General features: G+C 35.2%; 1 protein-coding gene across 14 annotated transcripts in view; it reads left to right on the forward strand.

Moving 5' to 3' along the window:
* The window catches only part of DPP10 (dipeptidyl peptidase like 10), a 486,012-nt gene that overhangs the window by 359,827 nt on the left and 107,518 nt on the right, over positions 1-18,667 (forward strand). The gene's annotated exons all lie outside the window — the stretch shown is intronic.

The following is an 18,667-nucleotide window of genomic DNA, read 5'->3' on the forward strand; positions in this document are numbered from 1 at the left end:
AAATATTCATTTTCAGGTTAGGGTACAAAGCTTTCCAACCTCTGCTAACACTGATTTATTGACCTGTATATCTGCAGCTTTAATAATTATATCTGCAAACTAAAAAATATGGTGAAACCTAATCTGAAATATTCTAATGGTGTTGAGGTGAAATGATTCATTTATTTAGGACTAAATCTGAGTAGGTGATTTTCTACCGATTCTAGTGGATTGTAGATGAAACTCTTACAGTGCGTGTTGACAAATAAGCAGGAAATAGCTGCTGTTGTTTGGTTCACTGGTTTTGTTTGTGGAGGGTTCCAGTTTTATTATTGTCTGAAAAGAACTTTCTCCTTGCTGTTTCCCTTCCTCATTGTTTTTTATTGTGTGCAAAAATTTATTAATTACTAATATTACTTAATTTCCTTATTTGCTGTACTCTGATTTTTGTTTTGGATGGGTTTGATTGATTGAGATTTTCTTAGTAATTGTATACTGATACAGAAAAATGGCAAATCATGAAAATACCCATCACTTCTTATTACATATAAATGCAGTCACGTCAGGGCTGAATCTCTGTCCCTAAGTAAAGATGATCCACTGACATGTAAAGAATTCTCAATGCGTGCTGATTATATAACTTGGCAGGTGAAATCCCTTTCCATATTTCCTTATGGAAAGAAACATTTAATTCCTTTTACAGTCCAGTTTCTGGAAGATACATATAGGGATAAGGCTTGCAGCATTTATATTTTGCACCTAGCTATCTCCTTTGCTCAATTATATTGACGAAAAATAGCTAAAATGGGAATGGCACCGAGTTTGGCAAACAGCATGTACTTGTAGTCCTGGTTGCCTTTGGATGAGGCTTGTGTTGCTTACTCCTGAGTGCTCCAGCTGGGCTCATGACTTTCAAAACAGAAAAATATTATGATCTTTGCATCCTCTAGAAGTGGTGGTGTCAGTGTTAAAATCGGTTAATAGCTGGGTGTTGTCAGCTAGATCCTCAGTTCTTGTAAGCAGAAATAATGCCACTGAAGTCTGTTACCTCCTGAGAAGAATCTTATCCTTAAGGTAGATAGAAGGGAAAATACACCAAGAAGCATAAAACAATTCTTTCAAAATTTATAAAACGAATATGTGGTAAAAAGCCATTTCTTACTCTAAAACGTTTAGTTTTTGAGAGATTTGTTAGGCTGGTGGGGCACTTCTGTGCTTTTTCAAAGTCTTTAAGGGAAAGGAATGCCTTGGGAAGACTCCTTTTTAATATAAGAAACAGACATGATGCACAAATAAGGAGAAAGTTAACGTTCATTTTCATTGGGTTACATTTTTATTCCTCAGTTTTTCCTCAGTTAAAGCGTGACTTACCGGTTCTGAGGATTTGCTTATTTTTGTGTTTGTGTGAGGGTAAAGGTTGAGGTTTTAATGCCCACTACAAGGAACAGCAAATTACCTGTAGGTGTTTAGTCAATCTCAGCACCAGCTTGTGTCGTAGATCTCTGAACTTCAGGACTTCAATGCCTCTGTTTGTCCCTTATTTCTTGTGATTTAGGTATTTAATTGCACTGTAAGGTATTTGATAGGTTTTCTGCTATTACTGAATTTGAAGGCTTTATTTTTTTTAAATGATAATGGTTGTTTACATACATTAATCTGTGGTCTTTGTAGAATAGTGATACAGCTGGAACAGATTTATTAATCAACAGTTTTATAAATAAGCTAGTGTGCTTCAGCTGAACAGATTGAAGAAAAATAGAGACAAATGTTTCTTCACGACATTTTGTCATGAAATTGTAATTAGAAATAAGGTTAGTTTGATGTTTGGATTAAAAATAAATGTTGAGTTAAATTAAATAGTTGAATATTTATTTTACTGTTGTCAGCATTTTCTTTAATCTATTTTATGCTTGGAATGGCAAACTTTAATTAAATTTGCAGTTGTTTCAGCACAATTAAGAATGTCCTTTATGCAAAATGGAACATAAATCTGCATGAAAATAAGCCATCTTTGAATACAAAAGTAATAATTGAATGAATCATTTAAACCATGCTTAATGGAAAGAACATAACCATTTTATTTGGCATAGCATCTGTTTTAGCGTAAGTCTGTAAACTTCATATGGAAGAAATTTCTTTTATTGAAGAATTCAAAGTGGTGTTGTAAATTGATTTTTGGACATCAAGGTCCCTCCATCTTTATCATAGCAAGTCACAGAATGTAAGCCAGTGTTACTAGCATAAGCACTGGGGCTGTCTGGCATTTTCATTTCTTAACAGGCGGCTGTGGCAATTTTAGATATACTTTGTGTGTTCTTTGCTGTAGTACTCCTTGCTTCTGAAATACTTTTATCAGTTCTCCAAGTTTTTTTTTGACTTTGCCAAAACTTGCATGAATTGACTGTGTGTAGTTCAGGCTTTTCTTTCTGTCACTCACTGTAATTCGATTGGCATCACTGAAAAAGTTTCATTTTCCAAGGCACCTGATCAGTAAGTAGGAACTAATTTGAGAAATGAACACATACATTCTTGCGGAATGTCCTGCCAACCTGATTCTTCTGGGACAGTGTGAGCGCAGCAGCAGGGAAGCCATTGTACATATTGTATGCAGAATGGGGATAGTTTTACAGTGGTATATCTTTTTGATTTTGATTTTACTTTGAAGATTATCAAGGTATGAGCAGAGAATGTGATACTCTGAGAGCCTGTGCATCTGAGCCAGTTGAGATCCCAGAGGAAAGGTTATTTCGCTATTGCTTTTAATAAGGGCTGTGTTAAAATGACATACAAAATTTTTCTTACTCTGCTGGTGGTAGTATTCACAACTACCAAAAAGTGATACATAGTTTTGATTAGAAAATGGAAATCAGACACTCTGTCCTTGCATTAATGGTAACGGATGGGGCAGTAAACTTGTAATTCGTAGTGCAGTGAGCAGTGAGGTCCCAAGAAATTCTTACTGGTGGGGACTTTGTGTGTCCCTCAGCCGAAGGTTATGTGTTGCGAGTTGTCCATAGAGTCTGTGTGAAATGAAAGTACACTTTATACCAGATGTTAGTGAATTTTAGCTCAGACATCATATGCATATTCTCCCCATGCTTTTGCTAGAATATAATATGCCAAAGAGAGCAAGTGAAGAAGAAAATAGGATCAGTTCCTCTTTTTCTCTGTAACTCCCCTTTTTTCCTCACTTGTTTTTAATAACCTTGTGATTGTTTTGTTTTCCTACCAACTGCCTTCTCCCTGCTTTCAAATCCCTATTGAATAGCAATTTTAATGAATTTTTCCTACTTTATTCTCTTTGTTACTAATGCTCATTTTCCTCTTTGAATGTATGTTGAATTACATGAAGTTTGTTTTTAGCTTTTGGTTGAGGAAGGTGCTTAAAAAACAAATTAAAGTTCATCTATAGTCTAGAAGCATAAGCATTTGTACATTCCCTAAAATAGAAAATGTTTACTTGAATTAAGGCTTCAAATTATAATCTCTTGTAGCTAAAGAATTTTAATAACACAGTGTATTTATCTTATAGCACTGTGAAAATAATAGTTCTTACGGTAAGATCAGGATGAAGAGTAATCCAGTCCTCTTCACAAAGGTAGGAGAAAAGCAGAGCTGTGGATCTAAACTTGTGTGGAATTTATCATTCGTTCAGTAGGAATGAAAAACACTTCAGAAGTGTTTCTGAATATTTGTAGTTTAGAGTATGAAAGGAAAGACAATAGTCCGACACAGCGTCTGAAGTAAAGAAACCCCAAAAGAAAGAAGTTACTTATCTGCTGCACATTGATGCCTGTCATCGCTTTGCTGCTATAATCTCAATTTTTAGAGGCTAATGATAGGGAGTACTAACCACAGTCTACAGCGAGTGGAGAGCAAATGGCAAGAAGTGACACACTCATCAAGCTTTTAGAGATTGCCTCTGATAGTGGCTTACTCGAGTGCACTGAAAAATCTTCAGGAGTTTATCTGTAGATTAGAAGAATCCATGAAGGGAAAAATTCAATGAAGTCTTAAATTATGATTATCTGCTCTGCATTAAGAGATTATTTTACCACCAATTAGGTGGAAACTAAACGTTCAGTTGTTGGTAATCTTTTTGGTCAGTTAAATAAATTATTGGATTTTTTTTTTCCATGAAAAGTAAAGGATAAAGAAAATGCCTTGCGTTATTTCATATTTTTAATCAAGACACTGGTGTTAAAATATCAGAACATGTGGAAGTGTTTTCAACAACTATTTATGAAAATCTTACTTTGAAAGCATTATCTGGAGCACTAGCTAGAGGTTGCTAACATACGCAAAAAGAGTAAATGAAAAATATCTTCCAATACTAGAAACAAAGTTTTTTCAACAAGGTGTCTCCATACAGAGCAATTTCAAAAGGCTTCATATACCTGTAGTGACCTGGACAGTAGTATTTTATGTAGTGCTGTATACAAAGTAAAGATCTAATTTAAAATTTACGCTATCAACTTTTTCTTCAGAAATGCTTATTTCTTTAGATAAGCCTGTTCATGTGTTTCATAGGTCCTCAGGGTGATCTTTCTCTTGTTCATTTTGAGATGAGTCCAGAAACAAACCATGAAAATGCATACTTGTGAACATAAGAGGTGATAAATAAGTCTCATCCAGACATGACTCTACCATTCTTCATCTCTTATCATGAATATGGAAGACCAACTTTTACCAGCTGTAGCACAGTGAGGAAAAAAAAAAAATTAAGGGAATTTTAATTTTCATCCATCCCTGGCATTCAATTTTGAATTTTTACAATATATTTTATTCTTCTCAGATATCAAAAGAAGAGGGATCTAAAAGATCAGATTAAGAAATCTTTGGAAGCAGGCTGCTTATTTTTCTCCCTTTTAAAGGCTGTTGTTGTGCTTCGAGTTGAAGTTTTAACTGGGTACAAATTTGTTAAAAATTTAATAGCTAGGATCTTGGCATTTGCTGCATCTACTTGACTTTTTTTTTTTTTTAAATATAGCTCCACAGATATGCAAGATAATTTGAAGATATAAAAAGAAAAGGCCTTTGCTGGAGGATATGGTTTTCTTTGTGGTACACTTGCAAAATGAATTTGGTGATGCTGTGTGCTCTCATGAATAGTCCCATTGAAGCGAGCATTCAGATTGTGAGCACTCAGCGCCCCACTTCTGTCTAGGCCTTCATCTAAATTACGTGGCAAAACATAATAGCCACCAGTCCTTGTAAATAGAAGATAGGGAAACACAGAATTTGAGAAAATAGAAAGGGTATGTTTTATGCTGAGAATCAAGGGCATTGCTGTTTGTTTTGTATTTGTCTGATAAACAGCCTTTTCTCATTATTTTTAATACTGAATAGGAATATTTTTAACAATAAATAAATCAAGGACATCCTTAGAAAATAACAGGGGAAAGAGTGTTAGGAGTCCTAACTGGAGACTGGATTAGTAGCTGTTAGTAGCTGAAAAAGCTTAATGGAGCTTTAATTTGGATTAAGATCTGCTGGTGTTCACCACAAGCAACTCTAGCCAGGTGATGCACCCATCTGTTTTTAAAATTTCTTTGTTCCCTGCTCCCAAGAAATATCTTCTCCCTTATTTTCAAAAGAATAGGGACTAAAATAATATTTTACAAATCTCTCAGTTTTGACGGGTTTTACCCTGAGCATGAATCATTGGTAGTTCAACTTCTACACGTTGATTTCTCAAATACAAGTGCTGGCTCACACCATCAAGTACGGTGAATAAGTGATAACTGAGGAGCAGAAACCACTTCATGGATCTGACTGACCCGTTACATTAAGCATTTAGCTGAAAATGCTTTTTTTTTTTTTTTTTTAAATGATGGACATCAACATGCTCCATAATGGCTAATTTCAGATCAGACATACTCTTTTCTATATGTGCTAAACATAGATGAGATTGAGTTACTTAAAGATTAACATCTTAACAAATATCTACAATCCTGTTCATGTATTCCATACACTTTGGAAGTCCATTTTAAACAACTTTTTTCTTTTTTTCATTTTTCATTATATCATATATCTAAAATTCAATAACAGTGTATCTTGCTGAGAAATGTGATATGCAGTATAGTCTTCTCAATAAACTTTTAAATGAGATACTGTTAGTACTGATGAATGTCACTTAACTAGCTACTTAATCTTAACATAGTTAGTGATTGCACAGAGTTGCAGTCTTTCAGCCAAACTAGTATATGTTTTAAGTGGTTGTGAATTTTATACTGAAAGGAATTAACATTCTTATTTGGCTGCAAGACTACGAATTAGATTCACAAACTACTGATGACTTAGTGAGCTTCTGTTTTGTCTAAATGCAAAAAACATATGGTGAAAAATTTTTGATAGATGAAATAGAACGCTTAAGCACAGTTTAGGAGCCTAGAGTTTCCCAGCTTTTGAAATATTTTGTTTTTGTTTCTGTATTTAAAAGGATTATTTAGGAGGTAGAGTTATTCCACTATATCAATTGATGTGTTAGTTAGATTGAATTCACATTAATAGCAGAGATACTATTTTTTTTGGAATATATTTAGAAAAGCTAAACAAAAACTATGTAGAGAAGCACTGTCATTTTTTCAGATTTCTAATGTAAGTATGCATTTAAATATGTGTATATATTAAAATAACTATAGTTAGATATATTTATTTCAATCTAACCCAACACAAAGTAGAAGCATACACAAAAATTTAATAATTCCATAGTTTTGTCTGTGTTGTCATACATCTTTTGACTGTAGTCTACCAGTGACAGTGTCTTGAAATCAAAATCCCAAACATTACATGCATATGGTATTTCACTGGTTAAACTTAAAGTATGAAGTTGGACCAGAGCTTACCCTGAGCCACTAGGATCCTTCCAACCTGGGTGAGTCTGTGAATCAATATTATCACATCAGCAATATTATTGCTTGAGATAAAGATTCCGCAGATATTCACAAAAACAAACAAACTCACTCTCTGCACTTGAAAACGAATCTCAAATGTTTACCCATGTTACAGTTTCTTATTCACAAAGTGTCTAGTCATACATAAATGTTCCTTAAGTCATTCTCAATAGTATTGTTCACCATTTTCTTTTATATTCACTTAGATTTTTAATCTCCAAATGTTCCTATACCTTTGTGTATATTGGAAAACTGATCATTTGCCTCTCTGGATAATGTGAACAGATAAAATTCTTAAAGTAACAATCAGATTTGCTTGGAAAAAGTTCTGAAATGGTTGTGCTCTGCAAAACAAGCAATGAGGAAAATTAACGAAAGGAAAAACCTAAGTTCTGAGTGAGGATTAACAATTACTTCATATTATGATTAAATAGTTAAACAGTCTAGACATCTCTGGAAACAAATTGTTTTTTTCCCCCTCACATTTTAGGATATATCTACTTTTTCAGCTGTGTATAATTCTGTCTCTGTCAGCAGCACACAGTGAATAATTATTAAATTTTGTGTAGGAAATTGCAACTTTTTTTTTAATTGCAGATTGCAAGTTTCTGGTCAAAAGAATCTAATTCACAACTGCAAGTGTAACCAATGCATTCTTAATATTGTAATAAATCAGCTTTACGGTATTGAAAAGCATTATCTTTAATAGCAATACTAATTTGTTCCTTTGGCATCATTTGTTTTTCCAAAGCTGTACAGTGCTATGTTTTTTAGTTATTTGTATGTGAGTAAAAGAAACTGTACAAGCGAAGTCAAGAATCAGTCAACCCTTTTTGAATTAAAAGAATCTATTTTGCTTTCTGTTGCATGGCAAAGTCTCTTTATATATTGAAGATAGATCCTATGTGAACTTAGATGCTTTTAAAGAATTTTTACATGGAAATGCCAGCTAATCAGCATCTCTGGTTGTTTCTGTCCTAACAGTCTTTCGAGGGCATAGTCAGCTTACATAGAAGCATCATAGAATTGCTTGGGTTGGAAGGGACCTTAAAGATAGTTCAACCCCCAAGCTTCCACATCCATCTTTTGTTACAGCATTTCTACGTGATAATAGCAGCTTGCATTGTTATCTTTGTGGCAGCTTATATTTTGCTTTTTGTGAAGTTGACTCCTGTGTAATACCAGTACTGGAAACAAATGTCCTCAAACTGTGTTCCTCTGATAATGGTTTTAATTTGTGTGGATTCTGCTTAGCTGTAGCCTTAGTTCTTTTAACTTAGCATTGCAATGTATGATGCCTGCTTGCATCTTGTGTGACTGCACTTTTACTTTTTTTCCCCCCCATTATTCCTGTCTGAATCTGATCTTCAAATCAAGGCCATGAAGGGGAGAAGGGGGGTTGTGATCATTTGACAACAGTTACAGCGCATGTCCCTGCAGCAGGTATATAAGATGAGAAATATAGTTCACTTATTAAAGAGCACATAATCTCAGATGTGCTCAGTTTTCATTTCAGCTTCCAAGTTAACTTTTCACCAAGTATTCATATCTTTCTTATTTTTTAATTAATAGGCATGCATGTGATCTGAGCATGTTTTTTTGCTTAGGCTATCTTACATGTTAAACTTGCAAATTTAATTTTTCTTTAGAAGTTTACAAATACACAATGTTAAATTTACTATGCAATAACAGATCAATAACAGATTTTATCACATGGACATGAATATTTGGAGGCAGTATATATCAATTTGTGATAGCATGTCAAGCAGTAGAATATTAAAAGCCTGCCCATGGAGAAGCCTGAAAGATGCATTGTCCCATGTGTCATCTTGGGCTCTCCATCAAAGTTGGAAAGGAGTGGATGTATCCACATCATATTCTTTTATCATTATTACTGCTATTTTTGAAGTAATTACCATGATCGTCTTTATCAGTTGAGCATTGTATTGCCTCAACTCTGAGCACTAAAACTGAAAGCTGGGAACTGAGTCAAGAAGAAAGGCAGACACAGCAGAGGTCATGCTCAAGGAGTGCCCCTCAAGCACTTCTTATGGTGTTCAGCCACCTTCCGTGGCCTAGCTCAGAGAAGAGGTAACCTCTTCCACCTACCTGGGGCGGATCCAGAGCTGAATTCTTGCACAATGAGCTAAACAGACTCCCCAGACAGTCCTGGTTTTATATGCTCTTCAATTTATTGTTTTTAGTCTTGAAAGAGAACCTTTCCGTATATTGCATTCCCCTAGATTTTGTGAATTGAGGAGTGCTTGGTGGTTTTTTTTTGTTTGCCTGTTTTCATGGAGGGGAAAAAAAAAAAGAAAAAGAAAAAAGTAGTGTGAAATACAGAAATTGTCACCTTTTTGGAAAGCACAAGTCACTCCAATCACAAGATCAGTATCAGTACATGTGCTAAAGGCAGCCTGTATCAATGGCAAGTGGGCCAGAACATAAGCAAACGTTTGAAAGCTGTCCCTTGGAGAATCTTTGTTCCTCTCAAATGCCCACACAAAAATGATCTCAAAGCTGGAGGGTGTTCTGTGCTGCGGGAGCTCCAAAGCTGGTTGTAACATTTCAGAGGACCAGTACAAGCACATCAGTATTTAATTTTCTTCTACAATCTTTGGCTTTCACTGTGCAGGCAATATCATTACCTTTATATTTAAGTAGCAACCTTTATCTAGCAGGCACCTAAAGTGCTTATCGCTTCTGAACTTGATGAAAATGCCATTAAAGTCAGGGGAACATTTTTTCCATTGACTTTAAAATGGATTTTTGGATCAGGTCTTGTCTACCTATCACACAAATGTAATAAAGTCATCTCTAGTGTGACAGCAACAGCAAGGTGGACAATGAACAACGCACAGTGTGCTGCCAGGATTTTCAGCAGGATCTTGTAGAGGATAGTTTTATCAATGTTTTCAGAGGCTCATCTGTGCTGTATGTTAATCTTCAGGTCTGTAGTTTGTTCGCACCTTTGTGAACGTTAGTCATCTTGCTTCCAGTGGCGCTCCCACTCTTAATGGACAGCCATAACAGACTTCTGACAGCTCACTATCATCCTTGTTATCTCTTGTAGCATTTTGAGTGCAATTCACTTGGCCCTGCTGCACTGTTAGCTTGTAGTAGTTCTAAATGCTGTTTGCAGTGTCATTATCATACAGGTATTTTAAAGCTACACTTTTCTCCAGGGGAAAGCTTGCTGAATGTGACCCCCAGCTGCTTCTGGTGGGTGCTAGGGCAAGAATTGATTAAAGTTCTTGTCACTGTCAACTTCATCTGTCTGTGGTTTCTTTTAAGACCGTTCCTTCCATTGTTTGTGCTGACACGCATGTGAATGTACCATGCTTAAGTGGTTGCACAGGAGAATAAGAGCGAGTTTATTCTTCTGCTTCTCCTTTTCCCTTATGGGGAGTTGGCATTGATTGGTACTACTGCTTACTTGCATCAGTTTATATCTCTATGGGATCTGTGATCAAGGAGAAATTATAAGATGACCAGGGCCATTGCACCCATCCCTGTTCTCCGCCAGCTGCGCTGGCTGGACTCGCAGAGAACAGAATTATTATAAGATACTGATATACTGTGCTAAGTGCGTCTGAATCTCATCATTTCCTGTGATAATTCCTCATTTCTGTGCAGTGCCCTGGGGATATCTGTGTCTGAAACTATGATCTAGCAAATTCTGCCTAACAGTCTGTGCTCCTGGACCAGTTTTGATGAGGATTTATGACTTACATAGTTCATTTCTGCTTATATTCATGTTTTCCTCAACTTAGCCTGAAGGAGGGTTAGTAGGAAGAGTCTACACCTATTATTAGATCAACTGAGGAAAAGTCTGCATGTGGAAAGACTCATTTTCTCACTGTATCAGTCACATAAGCTGTTGTGCACCCTCATTTGGACTTTTTTTCCAACTGCAAAGGCCGTACTATTGACTTAGCTCTAGCCCTTACCTTACTGACTTGTTGTCCTTGTGCATTCTAAAGATGCAGCTTGCTTTTTCTGTTCCCTTTAGTCCTTCATATTCTGTCCTCAGTAAAATACAGAAGATCAAACAGGCCGAAGTAACTTTGTGTCTTTCTAGCACATGATGCCTGTACTATTTTATTTTTGGCTCAGAAGTCTTCTTGAGTCAACAATGCTTCCAGTAGTGGAAGTTTTGGTATGGCAGTGTAACGAAGATCTCAAAAGACATGGTCTTATATGTAGTTTTAGCTCATCAAAATGTCCTTCTGGTTAAGGGCAGATCACTGTTACTAATGTAATTTTTTTTTAATGCTTCTTTCGTGGACCACATTAACAGTTTAATTTGCTGTATGGACTTTATGCTTTGTTGTGAAGTTTATATTTGTTGTGTAATGATACCTACATGAATAGTGGTCAATGCTGAAGAGTTTCTTCTTGGAAAATGTGTCTGCCTTTATTGTGCCATCTTAAGCTGGCATTGTACCAGGAAGGTTCAGGTTACTGTAATGGCTGAAGAGCTTACTTGAAATAGTGTAAATATACTGCAGTTAGACTTGGATTAGCAAGTTGAGTTTGTACTTATAAAAATCTTTTTAGTAGGGAACGTATGGCTATTTCTTTGTGAAATTTTCTGTAACCCAATCTCATATAGTTTAAATTAAATAAGGCTTGTGTATGAGTATTAGAGAACTTAGGTTGCTCTTATTTTTGAGACAGTGGTTCCTTTTTCCACGTGTCAGTCTTCACCCATGTATGACCCCATAATGTGCCATTCTTGAGGTTCTAGAGTCTCAGTGATGTGAAAGTGACGTTATTCTGTTCATAGAAATACTGTGTATAGTAGTTTTCATCCAGAGATCCCCAAGTGGTATAAAAGCATTCATGAATTATACCTCTCAAGAGTTCTACATGTTTTTAAATTTAAATATAATACATATTTATATACGTAAACATTTTATGTTTTAAATAGTAGAGAAATGTCATTAGCAATATATTTTTTAATGAATTTTTTTGAATATGGAAAAATGTCATCTAAATTCAACGTTTTCATGAAAAACATTCCCTCTGGGCTATTAGTATTATAAGTATTAGGCATAATTATTCAATTTGTTAAAAGATAAGGTGCATTTGGAGTGGATGTTTGGTAACACTTCTACATTATAAGTAGAAAAACAATAAAGCATATATATACACACACTAAGAGTGTGTGTAGATATATATTATATATAGTGGTTACATTGAATGTTTGGTTTACAACACCTTGAGATGTGAAAAACAACCTTATTCCCCAAAATGCAGATTATAAAGTAAGTTTTGATGGTTAAGAAAGGACATTTTGATATTAATAGTTCTTCTCATCAGCAGAATTTCACTGTGGCTCTCAGCTGTGGTATCCTTTACAACAACCATCTGTTTTGGCAGTGTCATAATTTCTTTTTCAGTATCTCAGATGAAATTAAAATCATCATACAGTGAACACTGCTAGGAAACAAAAAAACTAAACTTGAGTGTAGCATTAAAGTTACTGCAGTTCATTGCAGTTTATATCCTATATATGTACTAATCCAAAAGTAGAAGAAGAAAAAATATTTTGAATATTTGGGGAAAGGCTGTCTATTTGGGTTTTGCTTATGTTGATGTTCCAGTAATTTTTGCAACTTTACAATGAAACAGGATTTTAGAACTTGTAAATGCAATAAGGAAATGAATGGGGAGAAATAAAATCAGACAGTATCACAGTGAGAAACAGGTTGCTGTTCTCTCCCACTCTTTTCCCTTTTGCCGATGTTCAACAGTATCTCATCATTAACTGTTATTTTTACTATACATCTTTACAGTCTCAAGCTTTCAGGTATTTACACATACCTCTGTTCATTGTTATGATCTGCTAAGGAATTCTTGTTGTGTTTTGGATGCTTCCATAATCAGCACCTTTTAATACCCAGCTTTCTTACAAATCTCACCCTTCCTTCTTTTCTTCCTGCTTTTTCTCCATCTTTTCTCTTCCTGCCTTTCCTTCCTCTACCTTGTTTAGTGTTCATGAGACTTTATTTTCTGTTTCTTAGTCCCATCCCCTACCACAGAAAGCATGAACAGTATGAACCTGCTAGACAGCATAAACTAGATGGGTGGCCTAGTTTGTCTGAATTCCTATGCAGTGTTTTCCATTGTTTTATCAAAATGGCTGAGTTCATAACAAATACAGATAAAGTACGGACAACAAATGCTGGGAGCAAAATTTGATCCTCGTTTCCACTCTTTCATACCTGATAATCTACTCCAAAAGGATAATTATTACAATAGTGGCCAATATATCTATCAATCTATACATCTAGTTATCTTAAATAATAGGAATGAAAGTCAATTTATGAGCTGTTTGTCTTTCATAAATGCTTGAGCTTTTTTTTTTTCTTTTTAACCTTGACATGATTTGTATGGTAGTTTATTACATTAGCATAAAATGTGATCACTTGGAGTGATATGTGGTCATGTGTTCCCTTAAAATGCATCAATAATGAGTGGTAATTGGTTTGAGACATTGATTCAGGAGCTGTTGACTAAATTGGAGACGTAGTTTACCACACACATGGCATATCGAGTTTCATCTATGTTTTTCATTATTATTCTAAAGATAAAATATTTTGTGAAAGTGTGTCTGGACACGTATATAGCTTTTTATGCAGTTATACACTTAAACTGTAGAAAAAAGTTCTTTGTTCAGTGGAGTTATTTAAAGGGGTTACTCCAACATCTCCAAAAGAGTTTTCTATGGATGATTTTAGTGAAACTAGACCTTCAGCTGTCACTTCTTTCATTACAGAGAATCATGGAGAGGACATGCTAGTCATGGTAAGCCTATTCATACCATGCTGAACAGAATGCATTAAGCTTACTTATGTGGTGTTAGATGTTTCCATCAAAATGAGGCTGAAATAAAGGAAACCTCTTGGAAATTGCACACTAATCCCTCGTATGTTTTTCAACAGTTAGGAAATGGGGATTTTGTTGTTGTCAGCAGAAGATGATATAGAGAACACTGTATATAAATAGATTCTCAGAGATGTGAAATGATAGATTCTCTGACACGTTTCTCATTGATTTACGCAATAAATTCTTCTTCTGATATCCCTACAAGGTGGAAGTTCAACTATGCCAAAGGAAAAATAAATAAATAAGCAGAAACTTTTGTTTTGGAAGTGCCATCATATGTTAGAAAACGGTATCCAAAACTTAACTGACATAAAGTTATTGAATTCAATGTTTTACCAGCTAGCTTTCTGCATATGTAAGAACAACAGAGTTATCTTGAATAACAGTTCCCTTGTATTGTTTTTGAGCAACATTTTATATTACAGTATTATACCATAGGGGTTTATTTCCATAAAAAAACATGGGAAAAGAAGAAATTATTCTTCATCCATACTTACTAGAAAATTACAAGAAATTGTCTTAAGAAATTATTAAAAAAAAAAAAGATTACCTGTAATCTTAATCTGTAAAACAGATCTGCAAGTCAGTCGTGGCCTTGCACAGCAGGTTGCAGAGACAATAGACAAGAAAGGGATAGTTGTGCCAACATGTCTTTCTCCTAACATTCTCCACTGAATATATAATGTTTTTCATAACTTTTTAAAATGCTCTGAACAAGACTGGTCACCTTGGCTCAAGATGTGTAGAGGTAGACCATGAAAAGATTCAGGGACATCGATGTTGTTCGTAAGAAGCACTAAAGTTCTTAGTTTGTTTTTATAAAAGAACAAAGTAGAGAAGTGCTTTATGTGTTAAAGGGCAATGTTGCCATGAGGGGGGAAAAAAATAAAAAGATAAAGTACAAATAAGGAGAATGAAGAAAAAGTTTTAACCTCCAGAGTACTAAGGTCATGGGACAGTCTTGCAGTAGTACATCAGGGACAACAACCTACTACTCAGTTTGAGGGGGATTTTTCATCAGTTAGTGCATTGGAGTCTGGAAGGGTATTGAGTACAATTGCTGTGGGGTACGTTTGATAGAGAAGAGGTCTTTTTAAATCTTATTACTCAATAGGTGTAGTGTAGCTTACAACAAGCAGTTTCGATGATTAAAAAAAAAAATAAGTTGTAGAATTTTAAGAAGTAGGAGAAGCTGATCAGTAAATATTTGCAGAAAAAGTGGAAATTCAAAGAAAAGCCTGTAATGAAAGTAGAATATTTCTGTATGATGAAGTAGGTGGACTGGTTGATATATGAGAAGATTTCCATGTCTAATTGCATTTGATCCCTTTGATCTTCACAGTCTGGTATATTTCTCCCTGATGATTTTCTGCTTCCAACTGCCTTCATTTATTTCCAGTCCTACATAAAGCACTCTTGCCCTCCCCTGTGTCATTGAGCTATAATCTACTATTTTTTTTCTTTTTCCTTAACGCCAACTGTAAAATATGTCTAATATCACTGAGAACTGTCCACCAGCAAAGTGAGTTAGCAAATAAATGTTTGTGAGCAAGCTTATCTAATAGTGCAATAACTTCTCTGGAGCTCTGCTTTAGTTAATTCCTGCCCTGTCACGCTGCTATCAGTGACACAGAAGAGAACCTCTCACTTCCAGGGTATTTCAGACAATAAATAAATAAATAAATAATCTCTGATTCATTTCAACTTGACCATATTAGCCATGGAAAGGATTCAGTACCTTAAAAGAGACAAAAGTAGCAAATAGTAACACAAAGTCCCTACTAAGAATTTTCTTCTACATCTCAGGTTTTGAGAGTGGATAAGAGAGACTGCATAATGGTGTGTTGAATCAAGTCAATAGATTAAAAATCCACAAAGATGCCTAAGCAGATTAAATAGGCCTGAAATCATAGCTGAATCAGTAGCAAACTTTGGTGTAGGCCATCTCCATAAGGATACCCTGAAAACTGCCATCTTGGGAAACTGAAAATCTTGGGAAAGGACATTCATCCACACAAATGTCTAAAGTTAGGAAGAGTCTTTCTTTATAAATATTTAATCACCAATAAAGACTACATTGCTGTAGTGTCTTCCAATTGTGATTTTCAAAGTGTTTTAAGAATATACAGAAGTATATTTATAGTGTGGTTTTAGCATACTATGGCTGTTCTCTCAGAGAACTGATCTCTTTCTCTCAGATTCCTCCTTTTCAGGTTAGTTTGTATGCAGACTGTACTTTGGAGTAAAGTTTTAAAAAAAAAATCAGTGGCTGGAAAAGGGTAGTCATGAGTACAGGACAGTGCATGTCATGGTCCTTATACTTTGTGTGAAAGTATGTGACCAGTGAAAATTAACTTGAAGGGCAGTGAATATTGTTATGACCCCTTTGCATTTACTAGATTTTAGCGCTCTCTGTTTGGGTTAAAGATGACCTTTTACTGGAAGTAGTACACAGGTTTGATGTCATGGCCAGGTCTCCCATAGCTGGGCTGTCTCTAAGAAGGGCTGTTCTGCACACCATTATTGTGCTCCTGGTTAATTGTGCTACTTCTCTCTCATATATTATCAAGTATTATTGCAGGCTCCATTAAGTATTATTGCAAAGTGCTGTAGGTCTTTGGATTCTTCAGGGTATTTTTTTCCTCTCTTAATTTCCTGCTTATTGCTTAAACATGACATCTCTGGTTCCACGTATGGCAAGTGGTGTTCTAGTGGCACAGCAATTTTAACAAGATAATCACTTCAGAATGCACTGATTCACACTATCTGTTCTGGCTTTTGTTCGCTTGCTCTGGAGTAGCAAACAAAATATTCTAGAGGACAGTATTTTGTATTGATTTTACTTACAAAATCAATAAATAAAAATAACTTGGCACAAGAGGAAATTCTATCACAGTCTTCATGGAAATTGTTGGAAGACATAATAAAACCTTAAAATGAAGTAATACGTATAAGTAATCAAACAGTGTTGACTACATCATTAGGAATGACAAGCTTATGATATAAAGTACTTAGTTCTGAAGGTCTATTTTTATTTTGGGACTCTGTTCCTGTTCTCATGCGCATAACGCATAAAAATGATCTATGTTGTTTATAGAAGTGTCAGAAAGGATGCTGAATCTTTCAAGAAAGTCCTAAAGTATGCTCTTCATTTTTTTTCTGCTTGTCTTGAGCTTAGTCTTCCACTCCCAATGCTTCCCAGCTCTCATTGATTCAGTGAATGCAACAAACACTACTGTACTGAGCTAATTGGCAGTGGGTTTTACTAGAGCTGTTCTGTGATACTTGGTTGGAATCAAACCACTATTACATCAGTTAAAACAGCTGTTTTGCATAGTAATCTGGCAAAACATGAAGTGACTGTGATCTAGACTTGCATAAGTGAAGGCAGGATAACTTTAAGAAGACTTATAGCTGGAACAGCTGACTTTAAATCCATGTGGGGGATCTTTTGGTTGATGTAATAGGCCAGGAATCAGGAAATCACTAGCAGAAATTTTGCCCATTTCTAGTTGTTTTTTTTTTTTCACTTTGCACCTGACCTACTACTCATTATGAATTCATTATAGCTGCTTAACGTAAAGAGGAAAACATACTCCTCAGTTTTATATTACAGATGAAGCAAAAAAAGATCTTATCACTTCTGAATGTTCTCCAGTCCCTGGAAGGGTGAAACATTGATAAACCTATTTGAAGGTTGGAAGTATTTAAGGAGAACAAATATAAGAGTTAGGATCTCTTGTGTGTCTGTGGAACATGCTCCCTAAATTGTTTCCATAAGATTGAAATTGCGTGTTACAATATTTTTTAATAGAATCATAAGTCAGTTAATACATTGCATAAATAATAAAAAATATGCATTTGATTGAAGATTGTGGTATACTAGAGTTTGCAGCTTAAGCATATTACAACTTTGTAGTGTCAGACTTCCTGACAACACCTTTATACTTAAAGAGAAATATTATTCTGTAGTTACAACCAAAAAAAAGCTCATATAGGTAGTACTTTTTTTTATCATTGACCTGATTTATTTTAGATTTTTCTGGCATTAAACAACACCCATTGTGCACAGAGCTGAAGTAAAACTCTTTCAAAACTCAGAATTGGATTTCGAATGAGCTTTGAGGGTATAAAACTTTACCTGCTTTTGAATGACTCTCTCTACTACTCCAAAGGGCCAGTGGAGAGTGAATCATGGAATGAATAAATGACAGACCTATAAGCATAGCTCTTGGATTTATTCCTTTTCTTTTAGTACAAAGCAGGAGAAGTTGCCAAGACCCTTTCTGTAGCTGATGACTCCATTTATTTTTCTTTTACCTCTAACAAACATATGAACCCTGATATTTGAAATGTGTTTGTTGATTACATCAGGAATTATTTTTTCCCTCCTTATTTAAGTATTAGACTGATGCATAATTAAAGAAAATGGCTGGACCTGGTGATCTTTCAAGGTCCTTCCAACCTGAGGGATTGTATGGTTGTATGAAAATGTTTTATGTAGGCTTTACTCTTCTTGTATGGTACTGATTGAGGAATAATTTGTCATGTCCTTGCACATAATAATCTCCCCTTTGGGATTCCAGCCATTTTTGACAGGAGGAAGGTAAAGGAGAAAAGATACCTGAAGAGGGGGAATGTTGCAGCTTCTGTCATTGGATCCAAACCAGCTGTTATACAAAGTGTTCTGCTATCTGGATCAAAATAGCAAGGGCAGGGGCAGGGGTGCAGAAACAAGGGAATATAAGATGAAGACATAAAGAACAATTAAATCATTCAGCATTATACTTTTTGCAATGTTAGGCACAGTATTGCGTACCCTACATATTGTGCACAATAATTAGATCCACGAAGATCTTAACCATGACTGTACGGAATGTATAAAATCATCAGAGAAC

Source organism: Anser anser (genome assembly GCF_964211835.1).
Source record: "Anser anser genome assembly, chromosome: 6".
Classification (NCBI taxonomy): Eukaryota; Metazoa; Chordata; class Aves; order Anseriformes; family Anatidae; genus Anser; species Anser anser.